The sequence below is a fragment of the Pinus tabuliformis genome, chromosome 7 (assembly GCF_031772625.1).
Source record: "Pinus tabuliformis cultivar Carrire ecotype Pingquan chromosome 7, CPIR1, whole genome shotgun sequence".
NCBI lineage: Eukaryota > Viridiplantae > Streptophyta > Pinopsida > Pinales > Pinaceae > Pinus > Pinus tabuliformis.
The window spans coordinates 1,312,652,443-1,312,677,509 of NC_142293.1; the positions used below are offsets into that span (position 1 = coordinate 1,312,652,443).

At 36.7% G+C, this 25,067-nt stretch overlaps 1 pseudogene; it reads right to left on the reverse strand.

Moving 5' to 3' along the window:
- Positions 1-13,902: 13,902 nt before the first annotated feature.
- On the reverse strand, positions 13,903-24,725 carry LOC149252360 (large ribosomal subunit protein uL2-like; annotated as a pseudogene).
- Positions 24,726-25,067: the final 342 nt, after the last annotated feature.

Genomic DNA, 25,067 nt, shown 5'->3' on the forward strand with positions numbered 1-25,067 from the left:
CCGAGTACATAGTTACAATCATTTCAAGATCGAGCTCCTAAAATCAAGAAAAAATGAGATGAGGAAGTTTGATGGCAAGGATCCAGTAAATTGGATAATACAGATGGAGAAATATTTTGATCTACATGGTGTGCCACTGTTACAAAAGGTAGGTATTGCATCTAATTATTTAGAACCAAACCAATTTTTATCGTATAAAGGGCTTTGTTCACGTAATCCACTTGTCACGTGGTCAATTTTCACAGAGGAAATGATAGCACATTATGAGGGTACAAAGAGAAACACCTTCTTGAGCCAATTGATAAATCTCAAATAAAAGGGTTCAATGGCAAAGCACATTGAGGACTTTCAAAAATTGAATATAAAGGGTAAATGATATTCTAGAGAAGAAAATGGTTGATTTCTTCATAGGGACTTTAAAGGATAACATTCAACACGAGGTTCATCTTTGGGAACCTGATTCATTGGAGAAGGCATTCATGTTGGCAAGAAATATTGAAAGTGAAATTATGGAAACAAGGAATCCCACCACTCACAACTATAATTATCGAAGTGTTTTCTCTCCTAGCCTTCCACAACCTACAAGGTTTACACCACAACAATTAGAAGAAAAAAGAGAAAGAGGGCTTTGTTACAATTGTGATAGTAAATACACTAAAGGTCATAAGTGTGCTGAGAAGAAATTATTTTACATAGATTATGAAGAGGAGGAAGAAGAGGATTAAGAAACATAGAAAGAAGAGGATATACACTAGGAACCCACCATAGAGAAAGAAGAAATGAATCCGACCATATCTTGTAAAGAATTGGAAAGAATTACCACTCCTCAAACTCTCAAGATAGAAGGACATATCAAGAAGAAAATGGTTCAAGAAGTGAAAGATCATATCGAGAAAGAAGAAATGAATCCGACCATATCTTGTAATGCATTGGCCGGAATTACCACTCCTCAAACCATCAATATAGAAGGACATATCAAGAAGAAAAATGTTCAAGAAGTGAAAGATCACATCGAGCATCAAGAAATGAATCTGACCATATCATGTAATGCATTGGAAGAAATTACCACCCCTCAAACTATCAAGATACAAGGACATATCAAGAAGAAAAAGTTAATCATGTTGATTTATTCAGGTAGTACCCATAATTTTATTCATTGTAAGATAGCCAAGAAATTGAATTGCTTCCTATATCCAACACCGAAGTGTCAAGTGATGGTTGCAAGTGGAGGAACCATAAATTGCTCTGGAAAGTGCCATAATATCAAGCTATCCATGGGAGAATATGTGTTAAATAGCCCAATGCTTTCAACTCCAATGGGTGGTGCTGATGTTTTACTATGAGTCCAATAGCTACAATCTTTGGGTACGATAGCTTTTAATTTTCAAGAACTTTTCTTGAACTTTTTTTGGGAAGGAAAGGAAGTTGAATTGAGGGGTATTGAAGGGAAACCAGGAAAGATAATCAACTCTAACAACATGACAAAGCTTCTAAATAAAGAGCAACGGGACGTAATTGCACAATTATGTTCACTAGAGGATTCCACATCGAAACCATGTATTTCTCCAGATCTTCAAAACGTTTTGGACAATCATTCCAAGGTATTTGAGACTACCAAAGGCCTCCCACCTATTCGTGATCATGATCATGCTATTCATTTCATTCCAGGAAGTGTTCCTCCAAACATGAGGGCTTACAGATATCCATATGCCCAAAGGAGTGGGAACTCATTCAAAAGTTGCAGAAGATCCCAGTTCAAACAGTATCACGAGAACTTGACAAGGAAGGAAAAGTCATATTGGAACCTGAAGCAGTCATAGAAGCAAGAACTCGACAACTATGAAATCGATCAATTTCAGAGTATCTCATCGAGTGGAAGAACTTACCCGCTGAAGATTCCACATGGGAGGACAAGAATTTTATAGAGAAGCATCAAGAACTACTCAAGCGTTGAGGACAACACTTTTTTAAGGAGAGGGGCACGTTAGGTCCCTATACTACTAGTGTAACCCCTTATTGTTATTAATACAACCCTATCATTATATTGTTCTGCCCATGTAGTCTCCATGTTGTTATTATTGTGCCCCATAGAAGCCCACTATTGTTACTGTTGTGCCCTTACATTGTTATTGTTATGTCAGCTTTGATTCTATTATGACCCCTTAGACTCCTATATATAGAAAGGAGGTCTTGTCATTTGTATCATGTAAGAATTGTTAATTTTTGTAATGTAAAGGGGGTTGCCCCCTCGAAGAGGCTTATTTCTAAGGCGTTGATCTATCTTTTCTATCTTTTTTGTGAGCTGGTTTCATAACATAAGGACTATATGTCTAGATCTAGGAAAAACCTTCAGGAAGAATCATCTTTATGGTAACGAGATGAGGAACGTGAATTAGTGGATGACTCTTACAGTGGAACTTTACCAAAAAGTGTTGGTGTGGTGGGCACCTCAAATTCATCGATCCCACAGCTAGATCTAAGACCTTTAACATGAAAACACATCCTCTATTACAGGCTTCAAACTAGACTTGTGAGTATGGTGGAACTGAGATAGAGGACAAGGCAGAGCTTAAGGGACTTGGTTTGTATTACTCTTCTTATGGTAGTGATGACATATTTGGGGGTTCTGGGAAAGAAGATAAACAAAAAGTCACAATGGACAACATTGATTTACTCTTAATGACAGTGGAATGGATGAAGGTCATGGGTGATTCTCATTCCCTCTAGGATGTTAATTTATCTTGTTCCTTTATATATATATACCATCTGGTTTGACACTGTAAATGTGTAATATCAGGAAAAATCTATGTCAATTGGAGGTAACACTCATGGAGTATCCCGAGTCTCTTCAAGAACGTGGCAATAAGAATGCCGAAGAAATTGCAAGAAAAGTCTCTTCCCACATAAAGAGATTAGAAGTTGAATATGGGTTAATAGTCTCTGTGACTAATAAAGACAATAGATCATATTAAGGATACCACAACCTTGGTTTTCCCATTTTTACTACATTTTTTATTGACGTTGTGACATGGGTGTTACCGCAACCTATGAGTGCTCTATTTTTACTTCTAGTGACATCAGTGTTTCCAAGGTTGTGGTGAGGTATCATCCTTTGAGGAGATGTTCAAAGGAGGGAAGAATAAATGGTTCTTTACAAAACTTAGGTTTTGAGATTCTCATTTTTTAGAAGTACCATGTTAGAACTTTCAAATTTTTATATTTTGATCATTTATAGTGGCCTTGGTACCATTGTATTGTTTGCAATTCCTGGAGATTTTTTAGCTTCTAGAGAGTTTTGATAGGCAACATAATGTTAGTCTATATTATATTTACCATTTATTTGACAGTTTTAGATTTGATTTACCCTGTTAGTGGGAAAAGTGTATGGAATATTACATTATTGGTCATCAGTTACCAACGCAATTGGTAATTTTACTCATAAAAAAAGTATTATAATAAGTGTAATGACTATGTGCATCACTCTATGAATTTTTTCGCATTTATACGTTGGTGCTCTTGTAGGAGAGAGGGATGAAATCTCTCCAAGTTTGGTCAGACTGGTTTCTATTTTGAGATGCTTATGTGAATGGATTGAGAGCTACCTTTCTTCAGTCTGGAAATTCAAGTGTCCCTCATTTTCATTCAATATGTGGAGATGCCCCACCATTCAAGGACCTTGATAGTTCTGAAGCAAATCTTATAGAAATAACAGCTGAATCTCATCCAAATCAAGAAGTTTCTCTAGTGATTGGAGAGGGAGAAGCAACTTAAGAATTTTTTAGTATTCCTCTTATGGATCTTGAAAGACGGTGTAGGAAAAATGGCTTATCTATTGGTCGTCATAGGGAGGTAATGGTTTCCCGATTACTTAGCTTAGAAGAAGAAAAGAATCATAGGAACCAAGATCGAGATGAGGATGTGAGGTATGGGTATAGCTTTGCAATCAGAGGGAAGCATGCAAGAGAAATTGATGCTTACTTAAAATTGGCAGGGAGCAGGTGGAGCACAGGTGAAGAAAGAAAACCCATACTTGATGATAATAAGGACTATATGTCTAGATCTAGGCAAAATGTTCAGGAATAATCATCTTTATGGTCATGGGATGAGGAACATGAATCAATGGATTCCTCTTACAGTGGAAATTTATCAAAAAATACTGGTGTGGTGATGGTAGTGTCACACGACGTGCCCCAAAAATTCAAAATATTCTAGGAAATGTATAGGAAAATTACTTTCTCTACTCCCTTACTCGTATTTCACCCCATCAACATTTTGATAGACCAATTATCAGGATCATAGAATGATCTGCTCTTTAATGAGGGTGTCCAAGGGCTAACAGTTTAAGGATATGATTAATTATTTTTTTAAATAGGCAGTCTTATCTAACTTGTAAGGAATTGGGTGGCAAACTTGCTGTCGAGCCAATCTTGTTCACATGTCAATATTTTGAGTATGACTTGGGGCTGATCTTCATTGAGAGGAGTTCACTTAATACTCTTTATTCAAGGAAAATAATCAAATTTAGAATCCATTTGAATTATGATTCATGAAGTGTAGTAAGAGAGTTGGTGAGCTTAATAGAGCTCATCCTTGCCATGATATGTTACACACGAATGACATGAATTTCAAAAGGCTGAGATATGATATAAATCTTGGGAAAATTTGACCAAATAAATAACTCAAACCTGACACCTGAGATATGATATAAATATTGGGAAATTTTAACCAAATAAATAACCCAAACCTTAAACCTAGCAGTGTGAAATCAATTGTTTGAAGTGTAGCTGCTCAAGACAAATTTCTTAAATAATTTTAAAAATTAACATGCAACCAATTTTTAAAACAAGGGAATTTCATTTTCAATCAAATGTCAATTGGGATAAAAATTCAAGTGATAACCTACAATGAAAATCCAAAATCGATAAGGCATACTAGACAAATGTTTGAAACTCATTGGGAACATCCTAGTCCTACGAGATTCTTGTCTAAGTCAACTAAAAATGTTACCTGGCCTGGGAAACGTGGAATATTAATGATATAAAGTGACCAAAAGATAAACAATTAAAATTGTGTTCCCAAACTAGTGTAAACAATGAATGATAAACAAAATGAAAATGGGGAATACCCACTCCATGAGTCTGTCATCCACTTCCTTACTCGATTTTGTCCAAGACTAAGTAGGTCATTCAACTCATGTCCACATCCTCATATCCACAATAGAATTCATAAAATACATTATGACAAAATAAAACACCAAAATAATGCAATGAAATCCTTGCAAAGAGAAATGAACTAAGATTAGTTGTTCATCTTTACAGTTGGTGATGCAACTTGTCCACATAGATGACCAGTTCTTCTGGGAGAAATAAGCCTAAGTTTTTTCCCTTGTGGTGCATCATGACGTATAGTAATAGAATGACCAATATGTTGATGGTTACCACCACCATGAGGATGCTCAACTGGATTCATAGCCACACTATGAACCTTGGGCAAACACTTTCTTTTGACCATGTATTTGTGGTATACATTGCCAGCCTTGAGCATTGGTTTTTATGTTCTTCCACCTCTATCAACTTGACCAATCATAGCTCTACAACCACTTGGCACAATCTTCTTAGCTCCAGAGGGAAGCTTCACCCTGAAAGAAGTTAGAGTTAGCCCTCCTGTCATATAACAAAATTGAAATTCAACATAGAACTAAGATTCAACATACAATATGAAAATAAGGCCCCAAGTAACCGGTAAAGTGTGATTAACATGTTTCCTATAAATTTTAAGAAGCATTAAAATATTTTCTTTTCTTTCTTATATATCTATGGAGTCGTGATAAAATTTAAGCAGTCCCACTCTTCGTTCTCATGTTTCCACTACCAAATACTCTAGCTTAAAGTCATTTAAATAAATCTACTGATGTCAACTACGTTTTTTTGCTCTGCATGGTATTATACTCTAGACAAAGCACCACATGAGATCATGTTCTCTTATTTTCAAATCCATTTTTCTTACTTGCCATCTTGCATATATGTTATCCATCAAGATATGGGTGTGGCACTTCCAATAAGGTTATGTAAGTTGATTCATCTGTTACTCATGTAAATATTCATCTAACTGGTAAAATGAGTATGTGTAAAGCTAAGATAGGGTTTTATTTGACCTTTTCATATTACTGATTTTTTCCTGCAATGTTTACTCCACGATCTATTGGAAAAACTAGTATCTACCAGCATATTTGTCGAGTCAATTATTGGCTATGCAGATGACTCATCAAAGTCTAATCCATCAAAATCACCCAAGGATTGTTCTTGGCCCCATCCGCATGGAATGGCTCCTTGTAGTATCAAATAGACCATAAGGAGCATATGTCAAAAGCAGGATTCAAATCTAGGTGGAGAGGATAACTTCTCCTATACATCCATGCTAAAGAATGTTAATTTGTTTGAAGCTTGTGATTATGCTTTAACATTAAAACATAAAAAATGATTTCACACACATAAAATTGGTTACATTATCCATCAAAAAACAGTAAAACCAAAGACAAACATATCAACAATGTAAACCTTAACTTGAAAGCATAACTGAAAGTTTCTTCTGAAACCTATCATGTTTCATGTAAACATGGTAAAATAAAATCAAAAATATGTTCAATTTTAACATCATTCTATAAACCCCACCCAAAAAATATTAGTAGTATATTTGCTTGTATTGTGTAACTCCATCTAATGTATATCTATTATCTATTTGATATTGATTTTGCACTATCAGGCTAAACACAACTCTGTGCTTATTAGGCTACAAACATCTCATGTTATCTTTGTAGGCCTACACAATCCACTTACCAATATTCATTCATCACAATCTCTCTCCTTATGGTTTCACACTCAGTGGTAGTGATCACCCAAGACCAAGTCCAAATGTCCCTCTTCATATATGATAAATGAAAATGGCATATAGGAATTTAGCTTTGCAATAAAAAATGGCTTGGCTACTTGAAAAGCTCCACCTAACAAAGAAACAGTCTCTTTTACTTTGATGGATCCACCCAATAGATAGCATGACGTAGAAGGTTTTCTCTTTAAAGGATTTTCTTTTAACTCAAATAATCCCTCTTGTTCATTCTTCTACACCTACATATTGGTTCTGATTCTCTATGCCTCCTAAGTTAAGGTGGAGGAGTCCTACTACCATGCCCATAGGTCGATTCGAGATTAAATAGTGTATCTATGATGTTGAAAGATATCAATGTGTATCCAAGTCCACAGGATTCTTCTTGAAAACTACTATGATGATACACCCCTAGGGAAAGAGTTTTTCATCATTGCATTTATCTTTGTGCTTGAAAAATCTAATGATATGTACAATATGTTGTACTTTATGGAGGGTTACATTTTTCTTTTCAAAGGCCTTGGTAGACAGGTTCTAAGATATTCACTGAATTATCATCCTTAGTCATTATCTAGGTGAAAATGTCCAACCTACCTCTTAGATGTCGGAATTCCAACTCCCTCAAGGCAATTAAAAATGTTTTCATAGATTTATTGCCATGGCCATAGGGATAGGTGATCTGTCAAATTCGACCTCTACCCAAATACTTTAACTTGATTTGAGAAAGGGTCTTGCAAAAAAAATCATAAATATATTATAATTGTTGCAGTTGGACAAAAATGTTGGATTATGAACAAATTGGTTTCTGAGCATAACCTCATCTAAAGGCTAAATCTAAAATTGTTTCTTAGGCAAGTGTGCACAAAAATAGAGGACCACTTGATGAGAGGACAGTGTGGTCAATCTCCACTGGGTAGAACAATTCTCAAGACTAAGGGGGTCATTCAACTAGTGTCCACATCCTCGTATCCACATTAGAATTCATCATATACATTACGAAAAAATAAAACACCAAAATAAGACAAAGAAATCCTTCTAAATAGAAATGAAATAAGATTAGTTGTCAATCTTTGCAGCTCGTGATGCAGCTTATCCACGTAGATGACCAGTTCTTCTGGAAGCCATAATACCAAATTTCTTCCCTAGTGGTGCATCACGACATACAGTACTAGCATGAACAATATGTTGATGGTTACCACGACCATTAGGATGCTCAACTCGATTCATAACCACACCATGAGCGTTGGGCCAATACCTTCTTTTGACCCTGTATTTTTGGTATGCATTACCAGCCTTGAGCATTGGTTTTTTTTATCTTCCATCTCCATCCACTTGACCAATTGTAGCTCTACAACAACTTGTAGCAATCTTCTTAGATCTTCACCCTAGAAAAAATTAGAGTTAGCCCTCCAATCATATAAAAAAATTGAAATTCAACATAGAACCGAGATTCAACATACAATATGAAAATAAGGCCCCAAGTAACCTGTAAAGTGTGATTAACATGTTTCTTACATGTCAACTTGCATATTTGTTATCCATCAAGATTATGGGTGTGGCACTTCCAATAATGTTATGTAAGATTATTCATTTGTTACTCATTTAAATCTTCTTCTAAGTAGTTAAATGTATATGTGTAAAGCTAAGATAGGGCTTTATTTGAACTTTTCCTATTGCTCATTTTTTCTTGCAGTGTTTACTCCATGACCTATTGGAAAAACAAGTATCTACCATCATATTTGTGGAGTCAATTCTTGGTTATGTGGCTAAATGGTCAGAATCTAATCCATCAAAGTCACCGAAGGATTGTTCTTCGCCCCATCCACATGAAACGGTTCCTTGAAGAGTCAAATAAGCCACAAGGGGCACATGTCAAAAGTAAGATTTGAATCTAGGTGGAGAGGATAACTTCTCCTAAACATCCAAGCTAAAGCCTCTTAACTTGTTTGAAGCTTGTGATTATGCTTTCACATTGAAAAAATGAAAAATGCTTTCACACATAGAAAATGGGTTGCATTACCCATAAAAAAGTAGTAAAACTAATGACAAACAGATACACAATTTAAAACATAACTCCAAAACAAAATTGAGAGTTTCTTTTGTAGCTTGACATGTTTCAAGTAAACTTGGAAAAATAAAATCAACAATATGTTTAATTTTAACATCATGCTATAAACCCCCCAAAAAATCTTTGTAGTATATGTGTTTGTATTGTGGAACTCCATCTAATGTATATCTATTATCTATTTGATATTGATTTTGCATTGTCAGGCTAAACACAACTATGTGCTTATTGGGCACGAAACATCTCAAGTTGTCTTTGTAGGCCTACACCATCCACTTATGGATATTCAATCATCACAATCTCTCTTCTTATGGTTTCACACTCAGTGGTAGTGATGACCCAAGACCAGATCCAAATGTCCCTCTCTATATATGATAAATGAAAATGGCATATAGGAATTCATCTTTACAATAAAAAATCGCTTTGATCCTCAAAAAGCTCCACCTAATAAAGAAATGGTCTATTTTTCTTTGATGGATCCAACCAACAGAGGGTATGACCCATAAACCTTTCTCTTTAAATGATTTTATTTTAACTCAAATAATCTCTCATGTTCATTCTTCTACACCTACAAGCTAGCCTTTGTATTGGTTATGATTCTCTATACCTCCTAGGTTTAGGGGGAGGAGTCTTACTACCATGCCTATAGGTTGATTCGATATTAAATAGTGTATCTCTAATGCTGAAAGATATCAATGTGTATCCAAGTCGATAGGCTTCTTCTTGCAAACTACTATGGTGATACACACCTGGGGAAAGATTTTTTCATCATTACATTTATATTTGTGCTTGACAAAGAAAATGTTATGTACAATATGTCCTAGTTTATGGAGGGTTGGATTTTTTTTCCAAGGCCTTGGCTAATAGTTTTTAATATATTCACTGAATTCTTATCCTTAGGAATTATCTGGGTGCAAATGTCCAACGTGCCTCTTGGATGTCAGAATTCCAACACCCTCAAGGAAATTAGAAATGTTTTCGTAGATTTGTTTCCATGGCCACAGGGATAGTTGATCTATCAAATTCGACCTCTACCCAAATCCTTTAACTTGATTTGAGAAAAGGTGTTGTAAAAAAAATCATAAATATATTATAATTACTGTAGTTGGACAGAAATGTTGGATTATGAACACATTGCTTTCTAAGCACACCCTCTTCTAAAGGCTAAATCTAAAACTGTTTCTCAAGAAAGTATGCATAGAGCTAGAGGACCACTTGATGAGAGGACAATGTATTTGTGGTATGCATTGCCAACCTTGAGCATTAGATTTTTTGTTCTTCCACCACCAGCAACTTGACCAAGCATATCTCTACAACTGCTTGGCACAATATTCTTAGCTCCAAAGGGAACCTTCACCCTGGAAAAAATTAGAGTTAGCCCTCCTATCATATAACAAAATTGAAATTAAACATAGAACTGAGATTCAACATACAATATGAAAATATGCCCCCAAGTAACCTGTGAACTGTGATTAACATGTTTCCTATAAATTTTAAGAACCATTAAAATAATTATTTTTTCTTTCTAATATTCCCATTCAGACAACATAGATTTATGGAACCATGATAAAAGTTAAGCATTCCCACTCTTCGTTCTCATGTTTCCACGACCAAATATTCTAGCTTAAAGTCGTTTAAATAAATCTACTAATGTTGACTATGTTGTTTTTTTTGTGCATGGTGTTATAAGCTAGTTAGGCCACCACATGAGATCATGTTCTCTTATTTTGAACTCCATTTTTCTTACATGCCACCTTGCATATATGTTATCCATAAAGATTATGGGCATGGCACTTCCAATAAGGTTATGTAAGCTAATTCATCTGTTGCTCATGTAAATATTCTTCTAACTAGTTAAATGTATATGTGCAAAGCTAAGATAGGGCTTTATTTTCCCTTTTCCGATTGCTCATTTTTTACTACAGTGTTTACTCCACGATCTATTGAGAAAACTATTATCTACAAGCATATTTTTGGAGTCAATTCTTGGCTATGCAACTAACTAATCATAAACCAATCCATCAAAGTCAACCAAGGATTGTTTTTGGCCCCATCCACATGAAATGGTTCCTTGTAGAGTTTAATAACCCACAAGAAGAACATGCCAAAAGAAGGATTCGAATCTAGGTGGAGAGGATAACTTCTCCTAAACATCCAAGCTAAAGATTATTAACTTGTTTGAAGCTTGTGATTATGTGTACACATTAAAAACATAAAAAAAAAAATTTCACACACAGAAATAAGGTTACATTATCCATCAAAAAGAAAAAAATCCAAAGACAAACATATACACAATGTAAAACTTAACTCCAAAACAGAACTAAAAGTTTCTTTTGAAACCTAACATGTTTCATGTAAACTTGGTAAAATTAAATCAACAATCTCTTCAATTTTAAAATCATGCTATAAACACGCCCAAAAATTCTTAGAATTATATGTGTTTGTATTCTGGAACTCCATCCAATGTATATCTATTATTGATTTGATATTGATTTTTCACTGTGAGGCTAAACACAACTCTATGCTTATTGGGCTCCAAACATCTCACTTTGTCTTTGTAGGCCTACCCCATCCACTTATTGATATTCAACCATCACAATCTCTCTGCTTATGGTTTCGCACTCAGTGGTAGTGATCACCCAAGACTAGATCCAAATGCCACTCTCTATATATGATAAATGAAAAAGCCATAGATGCATTTAGCTTTGAAATAAAAAATGGCTTGGCTCCTCGAAAAGATCCACCTGACAATAAAACAATCTCTATTTCTTTGATGGATCCACCCAACAGAGGGCATGATCTAACAAGTTTTATATTTAAATTATTTTATTTTAACTCAAATAATCCATCCTATTCTTTCTTCTACACACAAGCCAACCTTCGTATTGGTTCTGATTCTCTATGCCTCGTAGGTTAAGGTGGAGGAATCTTATTACCATGCCCATAGGTTCATTCAATATTAAATAGTCTATCTCTGTTGCTAAAAGTTATCAATGTGCATCCAAGTCCTGAGGCTTCTTCTTGAAAACTACTATGTTGATACACCGCTGGGACGAGTTTTTCATCATTGCATTTATCTTTGTGCTTGACAAAGCAAATTTTATGTACAATATGTCCTAGTTTATGGAGGGTTGGATTCTTTTTCCAAGGCCTTGGCAGACAGGGTTTAATATAATCACTAAATTTTGATCCTTACGTATTATCTGGGTGTGGATGTCTAGCCTACCTCTTGGATGTCAAAATTCCAACTCTGTCAAGGAAATTAGAAATGTTTTCATAGATTTGTTGCCATGACCACAAGGATAGTTGATCTATCAAATTCTACCTCTACCCAAATATTTTAACTTGATTTGCGAAAGGGTCTTGCAGAAAAATTCATAAATATATTATAATCATTGAAGTTGGACAAAAACGTTGGATTATGAACACATTTCTTTATGAGCATAACCTCATCTAAAGGCTAAATCTAAAACTATTTCTCAGGAAAGTATGCACACATATAGAGGACCCCTCGATTAGAAGACAATGTGGTCAATTGCTACTAGGTAGAAAAAATCTCAAGACTAAGCAGGTCATTCAATTGGTGTCCACATCCTAGTATCCATAGTATAATTCATCAGATATATTATGACAAAATAAAACACCAAAATAAGACAATTAAATCCTTGTAAATATAAATGAACTAATATTATTTGTCCATCTTTGCAGCTGGTGATCCATCTTGTCCATGCAGACGACCAGTTCTTCTGGCAGCAATAAGCCCAAATTTTTTCCCTAGTGATGCATGACGATGTACAGTACTAGCATGAACAATATGTTGATGGTTATCACCACCATCAGTACGCTCAACTGGATTCATAGCCAAACCACAAAACTTGGGCCAACAATTTCTTTTGACCCTATATTTGTGGTATGCATTGCCAACCTTGAGCATTAATCTTTTTGTTCTTCCACCTCTAGCAACTTGACAAATCATAGCTCTATAACCACTTGGAACAATATTCTTAGATCTTCACCCAGAAAAAAATAGAGTTAGCCCTCCCATCATATAAAAAATTTAAATTCAACATAGAGCCGAGATTCAAGATACAATCTGAAAATAAGGCCCCAAATGACCTATAAAGTGTGATTAACATGTTTCCTATAAATTTTATGAAGCACTAAAATAATTATTTTTTCTTTCTAATATTCTCATTCAAACAAAATAGATCTATGGAACCATGATAAAGGTTAAGTAGTCCACTCTTTGTTCTCATGTTTCCACTACCAAATATTCTAACTTAAAGTCATTTAAATAAATTTGTTGATTTTCAAAATGTTGTTTTGGCTATGCATGGTGTTAAAAGCTAGAAAAAGCACTGCATGAGATCATGTTCTCTTATTTTGAACTCCATTTTTCTTACATGCCAATTGGCATATCTGTTATTCAACAAGATTATGGGCGTGGCACTTCCAATAAGGTTATGTAAGCTGATTCACCTATTACTCATGTAAATCATCTTCTAACTCATTAAATATATGTGTAAAGTTAAAATAGGGCTTTATTAGACCTTTTCCTATTGCTCATTTTTTCGTGTGGTTTTTAATCCACTGTCTATTGGAAAAACTAGTATCTACCAGCATAATTGTGGATTTAATTCTTAGCTATGCAGCGGACTGGTCAAAATCTAATTCATCAAAGTCACCCAGGGATTGTTCTTCGCCCCATCCACTTGAAATGGCTCCTTGCAGAGTCAAATAGCCCACAAGTAGCACATATCAAAAGCAGGATTCGAATCTAGGCACAGAGGATAACTTCTCCTAAACATCGATGCTAAAACCTCTTAAATTGTTTGAAGCTTGTGACTATTCTTTTACATTAAAAAACTAAAAAATTGTTTCACACACAGAAAACAGGTTGCATTATCCATAAAAAAGAAGCAAAACCAAAGAAAAACAGATACACAATGTAAAACTTAATTTTTTTCCCTTGTGGTGCATCGCAATGTACAGCTAGCATGACCAATATGTTGATGGTTACCACCACCATGAGGATGCTCAACTAGATTCATAGCCACACCATGAACCTTGGGCCAACAGTTTCTTTTCACCTTGTATTTGTCATATGCATTTCCAACCTTGAGCATTGGTTTTTTTGTTCTTCCCCCTCTAGCAACTTGACCAATCATAGATCTATAACCACTTGGTACAATCTTATTAGCTTGAGAGGGAAGCTTCACCCTAGAAAAAACTAGAGTTATCTCTCCCATGATATAACAAAATTCAAATTCAACATAGAACTGAGATTCAACACACAATTTGAAATAAGGCCCCAAGTAACCTTTAAAGTGTGATTAACATATTTCCTATAAATTTTAAGAAGCATTAAAATAATCATTTTTTCTTTGTAATATTCCTATTCAAACAACATATATCTATGGAACCATGATAAAAGTTAAGAAATCCCACTCTTTGTTCTCATGTGTCCACTACCAAATATTCTAACTTAAAGTCATTTAAATAAATCTGCTGATGTTGACTATGTTGTTTTTTCTATGCATGGTGTTATAAGCTAAAAAAAGCACCGCATGTGTGTTATCACCAAAAAGTGGTCATCTAACCATATCTAACTAGATGGATCAAAATACACCATGTAAGACCAATTTCACTGTAGTAAATTTGCTTTCACCCTAAGTAATTACTTGATAAACCACATTTATTAAGTTATTTCTAGTTAAACCCATGAGGAATAATTAAATAAATCATTATGTATTTAATTTATCTCTAGGAATAGTTAATTAAACCATTGTTTAACTAATATTCCCTGTCATATTTGACCCAATCACGAGAAATAATTAGATAAATCATTAGTTATCTTATTTTTCTATAGGAATAATTAATTGATCATTATTTAGTTATTAATCCATGTTAAATTTGACTAAATCGCCTAGGAATAATTAAACAAACCATTTTTTGTTTATTATTATTTAACTACATTTTTGAAATAATAAATAAATCATTTATTTATTTATTATTTCTAAATAAAATTATTTGACCAAATAAAATACATTTTCTCTCCAACTAAATTTAATAAAATATTCCAAGTGCTTAGGTCTAGAATTTGGTTAATAATATTTTATTATTTTCCATTATTCAAGAATAACCTAATATTTTGTTATAAAATGAAGTGTTTTACATTCATTCTTCACTTTTGATTATTTTCATTGTTGCACTCACTATTGCAGCTCTGATTATTATCATTGTCGCTTTCCATTTCTTTTTATCCTAGACTTCCCATTTGAGCTCTACACACACATTTTGTTGGGTTTATACATTGTAGAGATGAGAGGCTCTACCAAGTTGAAGCATTGAGTATAGGAAAGAACCAATCCCATTTGAGGGGGACTCGTAACATTTTACCTATTACTTTCATGAGGTGTTTCATAATAAAATTACAATTTCATATTCTTGTCTTGTCCATTGGTCATTTTGGAGTTATTATTCGCTATAGTTCTTATTTGTTTATGTTGTATAACTACTTTTGCTGCATAGATCTGGAAGTTTCCAGGTTTTATTTCTTATATCTGTTGCAGACCTAAAGGGTTCTACTGTCATTTCTATTGTTAGGGTTATTTATCATCCACAACTTAAAGTGTGCTCTTTTCGTACACTCTTGATAAGAATACACTATAACAATGAGATCATGTTATCTCATTTTGAACTCCATTTTTCTTACATGCCACCTTGCATATCTGTTATCCATCAAGATTATGGGCATGGCACATCCAATAAGGTTATGTAACATGGTTCGTCTGTTACTCATGTAAATATTCTTATAAATGTTTAAATGTATATGTGTAAATATAAGATAGGGCTTTGCTTGACCTTTTCCTATTGCTCAATTTTTCCTCCAATGTTTACTCCATGATCTATTGGAAAAAATAGTATCTAACAACATATTTGTGCAGTCAATTCTTGGCTATGTGACTGACTAGTCAGAATCTAATCCATCAAATTCACACAAGGATTGTTCTTGGCCCCATCCACATGAAATGGCTCCTTGAGGAGTCAAATAGCCCACAAGGGGCACATGTCAAAAGCAAGATTCAAATCTAGGTGGAGATGATAACTTCTCCTAAACATCCAAGCTAAAGCCTCTTAACTTGTTTGAATCTCGTGATTATGCTTTCACATTAAAAAAATGAAGAATGTTATTAAACACATAACACAGGCTACATCATCCATCAAAACATATTAACACCTAAGACAAACAGATACACAATGTAAAACATAACTCCAAAACAGAACTGAAAGTTTCTTTTGAAACCTGACATGTTTCATGTAAACTTGGTAAAATAAAATCAATAATTTATTCAATTTTAACATCATGTTATAAACCCCAAAAAAGTCTTACTATTATATGTTTTTCTATTGTGGAATTCCATCTAATGTATATCTATTATCTATTTGATATTGATTTTTCATTGTTAGGCTAGACACAACTCTGTGCTTATTGGGATCCAAACATCTCACAGCGTCTTTGTAGGCCTACACCATCCACTTATAGATATTCAACCATCACAGTCTATCTGCTTATGGTTTCACACTTAGTGGTAGTGATGACCCAAGACCAACTCCAAATGTCCCTATCTGTATGTGATAAATGAAAAGGGCTTATAGACATTCAACTTTGTAATAAAGAATTGCTTGGCTCCTCCAAAAGCTCCACCAGACAAAGAAAAATACTCCTTTTCATTGATGGATCCACCCAACAGAGGGCATGAACAATAAATTTTTTTCTTTAAAGGACATTCTTTTAACTCAGATAATCCCTCTTGTTCATTCTTCTACACCTACAAATCAACCTTTGTATTGGTTTTGATTCTCTATGCCTCCTAGGTTAAGGTGGAGGAGTCTTACTACCATGCCCACATGTTGATTCAAGATACATAGTGTATTTCTGATGCTGGAACATACCATTATGTATCCATGTCCTGAGGCTTCTTCTTCCAATGATCTAAAATGGGGCACTAAAGGCTTCTTGTCAGGTTACAAGAACCTCTCCCACTCCAAAGCTTAAACAATTTCCAAGATCTATGCTTATGATTGATAATTTGCGACATTAAAAGAACTTGAAATAGGTGTATTCTTTTAGTTTTCCTTTAACTGACCAAATTCCTTAAGTTTATTTGCTTAAACTGAGATGCAACATATAACAGTGAAATAGTGTGGCGAATAAACATCATACACATAACAGCAATATAATTAGGAGTTCACCCAAACCTCTTGGGCTATGTCTCCGTGAGCTCTAATCAACTCAACTAGGCTCTTTGGGAATATGGTAAAATTCTTTTGAAAGTTCCACACTCAACTCCATTGGTTTACAACTGAACTTATGGGTTTAGGATACCATCTTATCCCACTAGCTGTCCATACTCTGCAGACAGATCTAGGCTTCTCTGGACTAGATTCCTTCAATCAGCGCTCTGGGCTATCTTGAGCTCCTAGCTTGAACCAACTCCCTCAGAATTCTTTTACTGTCTCTAGAATTCCTTCTTATGTCTTCAGCACACATGAGACACTAGCAACATCTTGATCATTTGATCTCTCTGCTACTCTGAAACTTCATTACAACCTCATCGCTCTTAAAAGTCTATTTTGAGCTCTCTGGCTCTAGGGCTTTGCCTCCAACCTCTGGTGGCTATGCCTCTATGAAGCCTCCAACCTCTGGCTGCTCTTTCGTTGTCCTCCCAACCTGTGGTGGCTCTCTGTGAATCCCCGGCTCTACAGCTCTCTGCATCTATCCCTCTTTGGCTCTCTATAGCTATCGACCCTCTGGTTCTGCGCAGCTATCTTGAGCTCTAGCTGTTTGGCTCTGCCTCCAACCTCTGGTGGCTCTGTCTCTGCTTGGTCCTTTGGCTCTAAAGCTCTCGGCTTTCTAGCTCTCAACTCTCTAGCTCAATTCATGGGCTCTCTATCCCTTCCTCATCCTAAGGATGCATCCTTTGCAATCACCCCAACCTCTGGTGGCTTCTGCTTCTACTCGGCTCTCTGGCTCTGAAGCTCTCAAGCTTTCTGGCTCTTGGTGCTCAAGTTCTCGGGCTCTCTGTCCCTTCCTCATCCTGAGGAATCATCCCCTAGAAATTTTCCCCCAACCCTGGTGGCTCTATGCCTCTATCAGTTCATGGCTATGCGATGTTACAGTGTGAGCTCTCGGGCTCCGCTTTCGATCCAGCACTCTGGCTGCTACATTTTTGTCAACCTCTTGCTCTCCACATTGCTGGCTCTCAGCCTTGGAGTTCTCTATTAAACTCTACAAATTATCAAAATCCCTCCGACCCTTGCTTTCGCATGGCTCTCTGGCTTTTGTGAGGCATCCTCCCGACTCTGCGGCTTCCATGTCCATTCCTCTCTGTGTAATCATTCCTCTGTGGCTCTGCATCTTCTTCTGTTCCCTGTCTCTTTGACTGGCACTCTGGCTTACTGGCTCTGTGGCTCTATGTTTGGCCCTCTAGCTCTCTAGCATTGTGGCTCTGCATTTGGCCCCCTGGCTTCTGGCTCTGTGGCTCTACGTGTTACTTAACATATTCCTATAACAAACACATCATTGTTTCAAAATGCCCACTTACAGAATGGCACAATGATTTTAGAGCAGGGAAAATTATAAAGGAATTGGTGGCCTTTCTTTAGACGAAATCCCGAAATGACTATACTTCTAATACATAGGAAATAAACAGAAAATCCTCTATTGGATGCCAAGGCCGGATTTCAAATGATATGAAATCACGTCCATAAACCTTATAAGGTTTGTGCTCTTATAGCATATCACATATCGCGTTGCCCAAAGGTCATGGTCCACTTTTATTTGGGATTCTCGATCTCTGATCGAAGATATCAGCAATCGGCCCATCGCATATCGCATGTCGCATGGGTCGGGGTACTATGCTCCTACTTTATTGCGATCTGATCTCCGATCGCTGATCGCATCGACGTATCGCTATCGGCTCCATCGTATGTGCATTGGCGCAGGGGTTTGGGTGCTCTATTCCTCCAATTGCGCGATTGCCAATCGACGCTTATTGCATATCACTCATCGGTCCTTTGCAATGCCACGGACCATGGTCCATCACCTTTGGTTATGTGCGATGTGATAAAGCGTTCATCACTTATTGCTAAACCTTCATGCCTTTGGCTTAAGTCCTCCCTTTGGATGCCTGCGATGCGATAAAAGGTTGCGATGCGATTTCTTAAAGGAACACACATATTTTCCCATAAGTCCCATTTAATAAGAAATTACCTCCTTTTCAAAGGACAATGGGCAAATTTCTTTCTACAATATCTCCTACATCCAAAGTATCTTTTCGCCCATTCAAATTGTGTTAGATTCAAAATGAAGAGATCTATGCAATGAGACTATTTTCAAGAGCATCCTTTAACTTTCATTTTTGAGCATTTAAAAAGTCCTTGAGGATCATTTTCTGATCATGCCTCCCCACTGGGAATCTTTTGGACCCCAAAAGACTGATATACTGATCTGCACAGTAGAAGAGAGTAACAACACCCTCTTCTTTCAACCTTCATACACTTGCCTTGCATAGCTAGTGCCTCTGAACCAAAACTTGAAGATAGTCAACACTTTAGTCAACACTTTCCTTCCTGGATGTGTTGGTCCTTCGGTTAAGAACTGTCTTCCTCCTTGACTTTGTGCAGAACTCCTACTGAGAAGGTTACAACAGGTAGTTTGAACTTCTCTTCCTTGATCATTGATCCAAGGTGGCTCAAACAAATATGAAGTTACATATTCTCCACAAAAATTTACATTTGTATCTATTTGACATATTATCAATAACAACTGTTAAACAACTGGATGGCCTAAACTTCTACTTCAACAAAAGAAATAGATTTCACATCTTGTGAACACCTCCATGTCTTTACATCTACATTTACAAATGATGGACTAGATAACAAGCCCAATATTACATGCATGTTTAAAAACAAAGCAATCAACCCTTCAAGTTAATCACACATACATGTTCAAATATAAGGAAATCATTAGCATCCCTATGTTCATGCACATCATTCTCATGCATGCATTTCATCCTTCAACTTTCGCTTAAGCACACTGTACTTTCAAAGCTGAAATGAAATATAATGTTTCATCCTTCAACTTTCACTTAAGTACACTGTACTTTTGAAGCTGAAATGAACATAATGTTTGCAGCAATAAAGTGAGTCTGCCTACTCAACATTTTCCATCCTACAACTTGCATCTCATTAGCAAAGAAATGCAATAAATCAAAAGACAAGCATCCTTTCGCAACAAACCTCTTATGCTTCAATGATTTTCTTGAGGTCCTTCAGGATAAGGAGAATGCCTTCAGCCCTTCTTCCTTCTTGTCCTCTCCTGGACTTAGCTATCAGTAGCTTTCCCTTCACCTTTGTAAACTCAAACAACAATCAGTTTACAAACAATCAAACAACAAAATTCTTGCTACTGTTTGAACACCTTTCAAGTCAAACAAGCATATAGATTGTTGTGTCAATCAAGCATTATGATCTGATACCACTTACATCATGATACAACCTGCTTCATGATACAACCTGCTCTAGTATAACTTACTCCGATATCACCTTCTTTGAAGGTGGGGTTAATCAACCTGATGCTCTGATACCACCTGATCTGAAATGGGGCACTAAAGGCTTCTTGTCAACTTACAAGAACCTCTCCCACTCCAAATCTTAAACAATTTCCAAGATCTATGCATATGATTGATAATTTGTGGAATTAAAAGAACTTGAAATAGGTGTATGCTTTCATTTTTCCTTTAACTGACCAAATGCCTTAAGCTTATTTGCTTAAATTGAGATACAGCACATAAGAATGAAACAGTGCAACAAATAAACATCATACACATAACAACAATATAATTAGGAGTTCACCAAAACCTCTTGGGCTACGTCTTCGTGAGCTCTAGTCAACTCAACTAGGCTCTTTCGGATTATGGTAAACTTCTTTTACAAGTTCCACACTCAAATCCATTGGTTTACAACTGAACCTGTGGGTTTAGAATACCATTTTATCTCGCTAGCTATCCATACTGTGCAGACAGATCTAGGCTTCTCTGGACTAGATTCCTTCAATCAGCACTCAGGGCTATCTTAAGCTCCTGGCTTGCACCAAATCCCTTAGAATTCTTTTAATGTCTCTGGAATTCCTTCTTCTGTGTTCAATACACATTAGACACCAGCAACAGCTTGATCATTTGATCTCTTTGCTGCTTTGAAACTTCATTACAGCCTCATGGCTCTTAGAAGTCTATTTTTAGCTCTCTGGCTCTGCCTCTAACCTCTAGTGGCTATGCCTCTATCAAGCCTCCAACCTCTGTCGGCTCTTTCGCTATCCTCCCAACCTCTGGTGGCTCTCTGCGAATCCTTGGCTCTATGGCTCTCTGCAACTATCGCTCTCTGGCTCTCTGCAGCTATCGACCCTCTGGTTCTGCATTGCTATCTTGAGCTCTAGTTGTCTGGCTCTGCCTCCAACCTCTAGTGGCTTTGCCTCTACTCGGTCCTCTAGCTCTGAATCTCTCATCTTTCTAGATCTCGACTCTTTGACTCAATTCACGGGCTCTCTATCCCTTCCTCATCTTGAGGACGCATCCTTTGTAATCGCCCCAACCTCTGGTGGCTTCTGCTTCTACTCAATTCTATGGCTCTGAATCTCTCAGGCTTTCTGGCTCTTAGTGCTCAATTTCTCGGGTTCTTGGGCTCTGTGTCCCTTCCTCATGCTAAGGAATCATCTCTGGACAATTCGCACCTAGGCTCTGGTGGCTCTATGCCTCTATCAGCTCTGCGGCTATGGGAGGTTACAGCGTGAGCTCTCGGGCTCCGCTTTTGGTCCAGCACTTCGGCCGCTACATTTTTGTCAGCCTCTTGCTCTCCGTGCTGCTGGCTCTCAGCCTTGGATTTCTCTATTAAACTCTGCATATTATCAAAATCCCTCTGGCCCTTGCTTTCGTGTGGCTCTCTAGCTTTTGTGACACATCCTCCTGGCTCTGCGACTTCCATGTCCGCTCCTCTCTATGAAATCATTCCTCTGTGGCTCTGTAGCTTCTTCTACTCCCTATCTCTTCGACTGGCCCTCTGGCTTACTAGCTCTATGGCTTTGCGTCTGGCCCTCTGGCTTACTAGCTCTATGGCTCTGCGTCTGGCCCTTTGGCTCTCTGGCTCTCTGGCTCTACATCTGGCCCCCTGGCTTCTGGCTCTATGGCTCTGTGCATTACATAACGTATTCCTGTTACAAATGCATCATTGTTTCAGAATGCGTGCTTACAGTGTGGCACAATGATTTTAGAACAGGGACAGTTACAAAGGAATCGGCGGCCTTTCTTTAGATGAAATCCTGAAACGACCATACTTCCAATACACAGGAAATACATAGAAAATCCTCTATAGGGCGCCAAGACCAGATTTCAAATGATATGAAATCACATCCATAAACCTTATCGGGTCCATGTTCTTATCACATATCGCATATCACACTACCCAAAGGTCATGGTCCATTTGTATTTGGGATTCCCAATCTCTGATCGCCAATATCGTCGATGGGCCCATCACATATCGCATGTCGCATGGGTCAAGGTACTCTGCTCCTACTTTGCTGCAATCCAATCTCCGATTGCCGATCACTCCATTGCTATTGGCGCAGGGCTCCATAGTAGTATTGCTATTGGCTCCATTGTATGTGCATTGGCACAGGGGTCTGGGTGCTTTGTTCCTCTGATCGCCCGATCACCGATTGGCGTTTATCGCATATCGCTCATTGGTCCTTTGTAATGCCACAGACCATGGTCCATCACCTTTGGTTGTGTGTGATGCGATAAAGCGTTCATCACTTATCGCTAAACCTTCATGCCTTTGCCTTAAGTCCTCCATTTGGATGCTTGTGATGCGATTTCTTAAAGGAACACACATATTTTCCCTTAAGTCCCATTTAATAAGAAATTGCCTCCTTTTCAAAGGACAATGGGCAAATTTCGTTTTACAATATCTCCTACATCTGAAGTTCATTTTCGCCCATTCAAATTGCATTAGATTCAGAATGAAGAGATCTATGCAATGAGACTATTTTAAAGAGCATCCTTTGACTTTCATTTTTGAGCATTTAGAAAGTCCTTGAGGATCATTTTCTGATCATGCAAACTACTATGTTGAGACACCCCTAGGGCAAGATATTTTCATCATTGCATTTATCTCTGTGCTTGACAAAGCAAATGTTATGTACAATATATCCTAGTTTATGGAGGGTTGGTTATTTTTTTCCAAGGCCTTGGTAGACAAGTTTTAATATATTCACTGAATTCTTATCCTTAGGCATTATCTAGGTGTAAATGTCTAGCTTTCCTCTTAGATGTTGAAATTCCAGCTCCCTCAAGTAAATTAGAAATGTTTTTGTAGATTTTTTTCCATAGCCACAAGGATATCTGATCTGTCAAATTCTACCTCTACCCAAATACTTTAACTTGATTAAAGAAAAGATTTTGCAGAAAAATTCATAAATATATTACAATCGCTACAGTTGGACAAAAATGTTGGATTATGAATACATTGCTTTCTGAACATAACCTCTTCTAAAGGCTAAATCTAAAATGGTTTCTCTCGCAAGTATGCACAAAAATAGATGACCACTTGATGAGAGGATAGTGTGGTCAATTGCCACTGGGTAGAACAAATCTTAGATAAATTTTATCTCAGGCCCTCCTAACTCTGAAATTATCACCTTCCTCTGGTATAGGCACTGGTGATGCCAATGTTAGGGTAACTATAACAAATAATATTATGGATAAAATTTCATCTTAGCTAGGGGAGATGTTGCAGCTAAAATAAAAGAAAACCATACCTTTCTGATAAACTTAAGGGTGAATGTCAATCTTACATCCTCCTGAGGAAAGATCTGGTCCTTAGATTTTAGGTGCAATTGTAGCAAATATTGTGGCTAATGTGTGTTTTGAGCTGGGGAAGATATTGGAAATCAATCCTTTGAATAAGCAGATGGGTGAAAGGAAATCAGGATCGTTAAGGAACCCGTGAACCTTAGAAAAGTCTTCTTTCAAATATGATGACAAGGGTTAAATTGAATTTAAGTTAAATAAGAAATAAAAGGGGAAAGCATTAATTTCTCTCTAAAAAAGTTTTATTTACTTGCAACAAAATTGAAATTGAAGGAAAACACAAATTAAACTAATGGCATTAACTAAATACTTGACTATTTTCAAGCGGGGGTGGTGATTCTGCCCACTAGAGTTCTTCTTAGCTCCAATCTTCTTAGCTCTGATATTCATAGCGTAGAGGGAAGCTTCACCCTAGTAGTGTCGTTATCAATATTGTGGATGATGATGATGGAGTAGTCTCCATAAGCCCTATAAAATGAACCCTGATCGTTGACATTTTGTTCCATGTTATAGGCAATGGCTCCCTCTGGAATGGATCTCAAGGGAAACACGTTACCCACAGTCAAATTGGCCTTCTTTCTGTAGTAAATGAATTGTCTCATGTACATACCTTTTTCCGCTACGAAGAGCTCTTTCTGATGCTTGTAACGGAATGGGTGCCTGAAGGTCACCTTGCAGAGGGGAGCATCGTAGCCAGGGTCGTGCATTATGTCCGTGAAAATTACCCTGATGTAGCCATTGTGCTTGCCATAGTCGAGGCTTTTGAAACGTGCAAGTCCCTTCCCGTCATTACTGTGGGATATAAACACGGATCCTACTCCTTTTCTCTATGCACGAATAACGTGACCCATGTCTGCAGACCAAAGCAGATCACTACATAGAGAGTTTGGATCTATTGCGCCTCCAAAACTAGAAGTAACAGATATGGATATACATACAACCTGCATTTACATTGATTTCACTGTAAATATTTGAAAGCAATAGTAAAATCTAGACTTACATGGTTGTAGTTTGAAACATAGTTACCAAATTCGTTCATATTGGAGGAAAATATATGAAAATTCGGTAATTCAACTCATATGTCGATTAGATCAGAAAATATTCCATTTGGTTTATAGGATTAGTTTATTGTTTGCCTGTAAGGAAATCGGTTTGAAAGTTTATGCTATATCCACATGCATAGACAGGTGGCC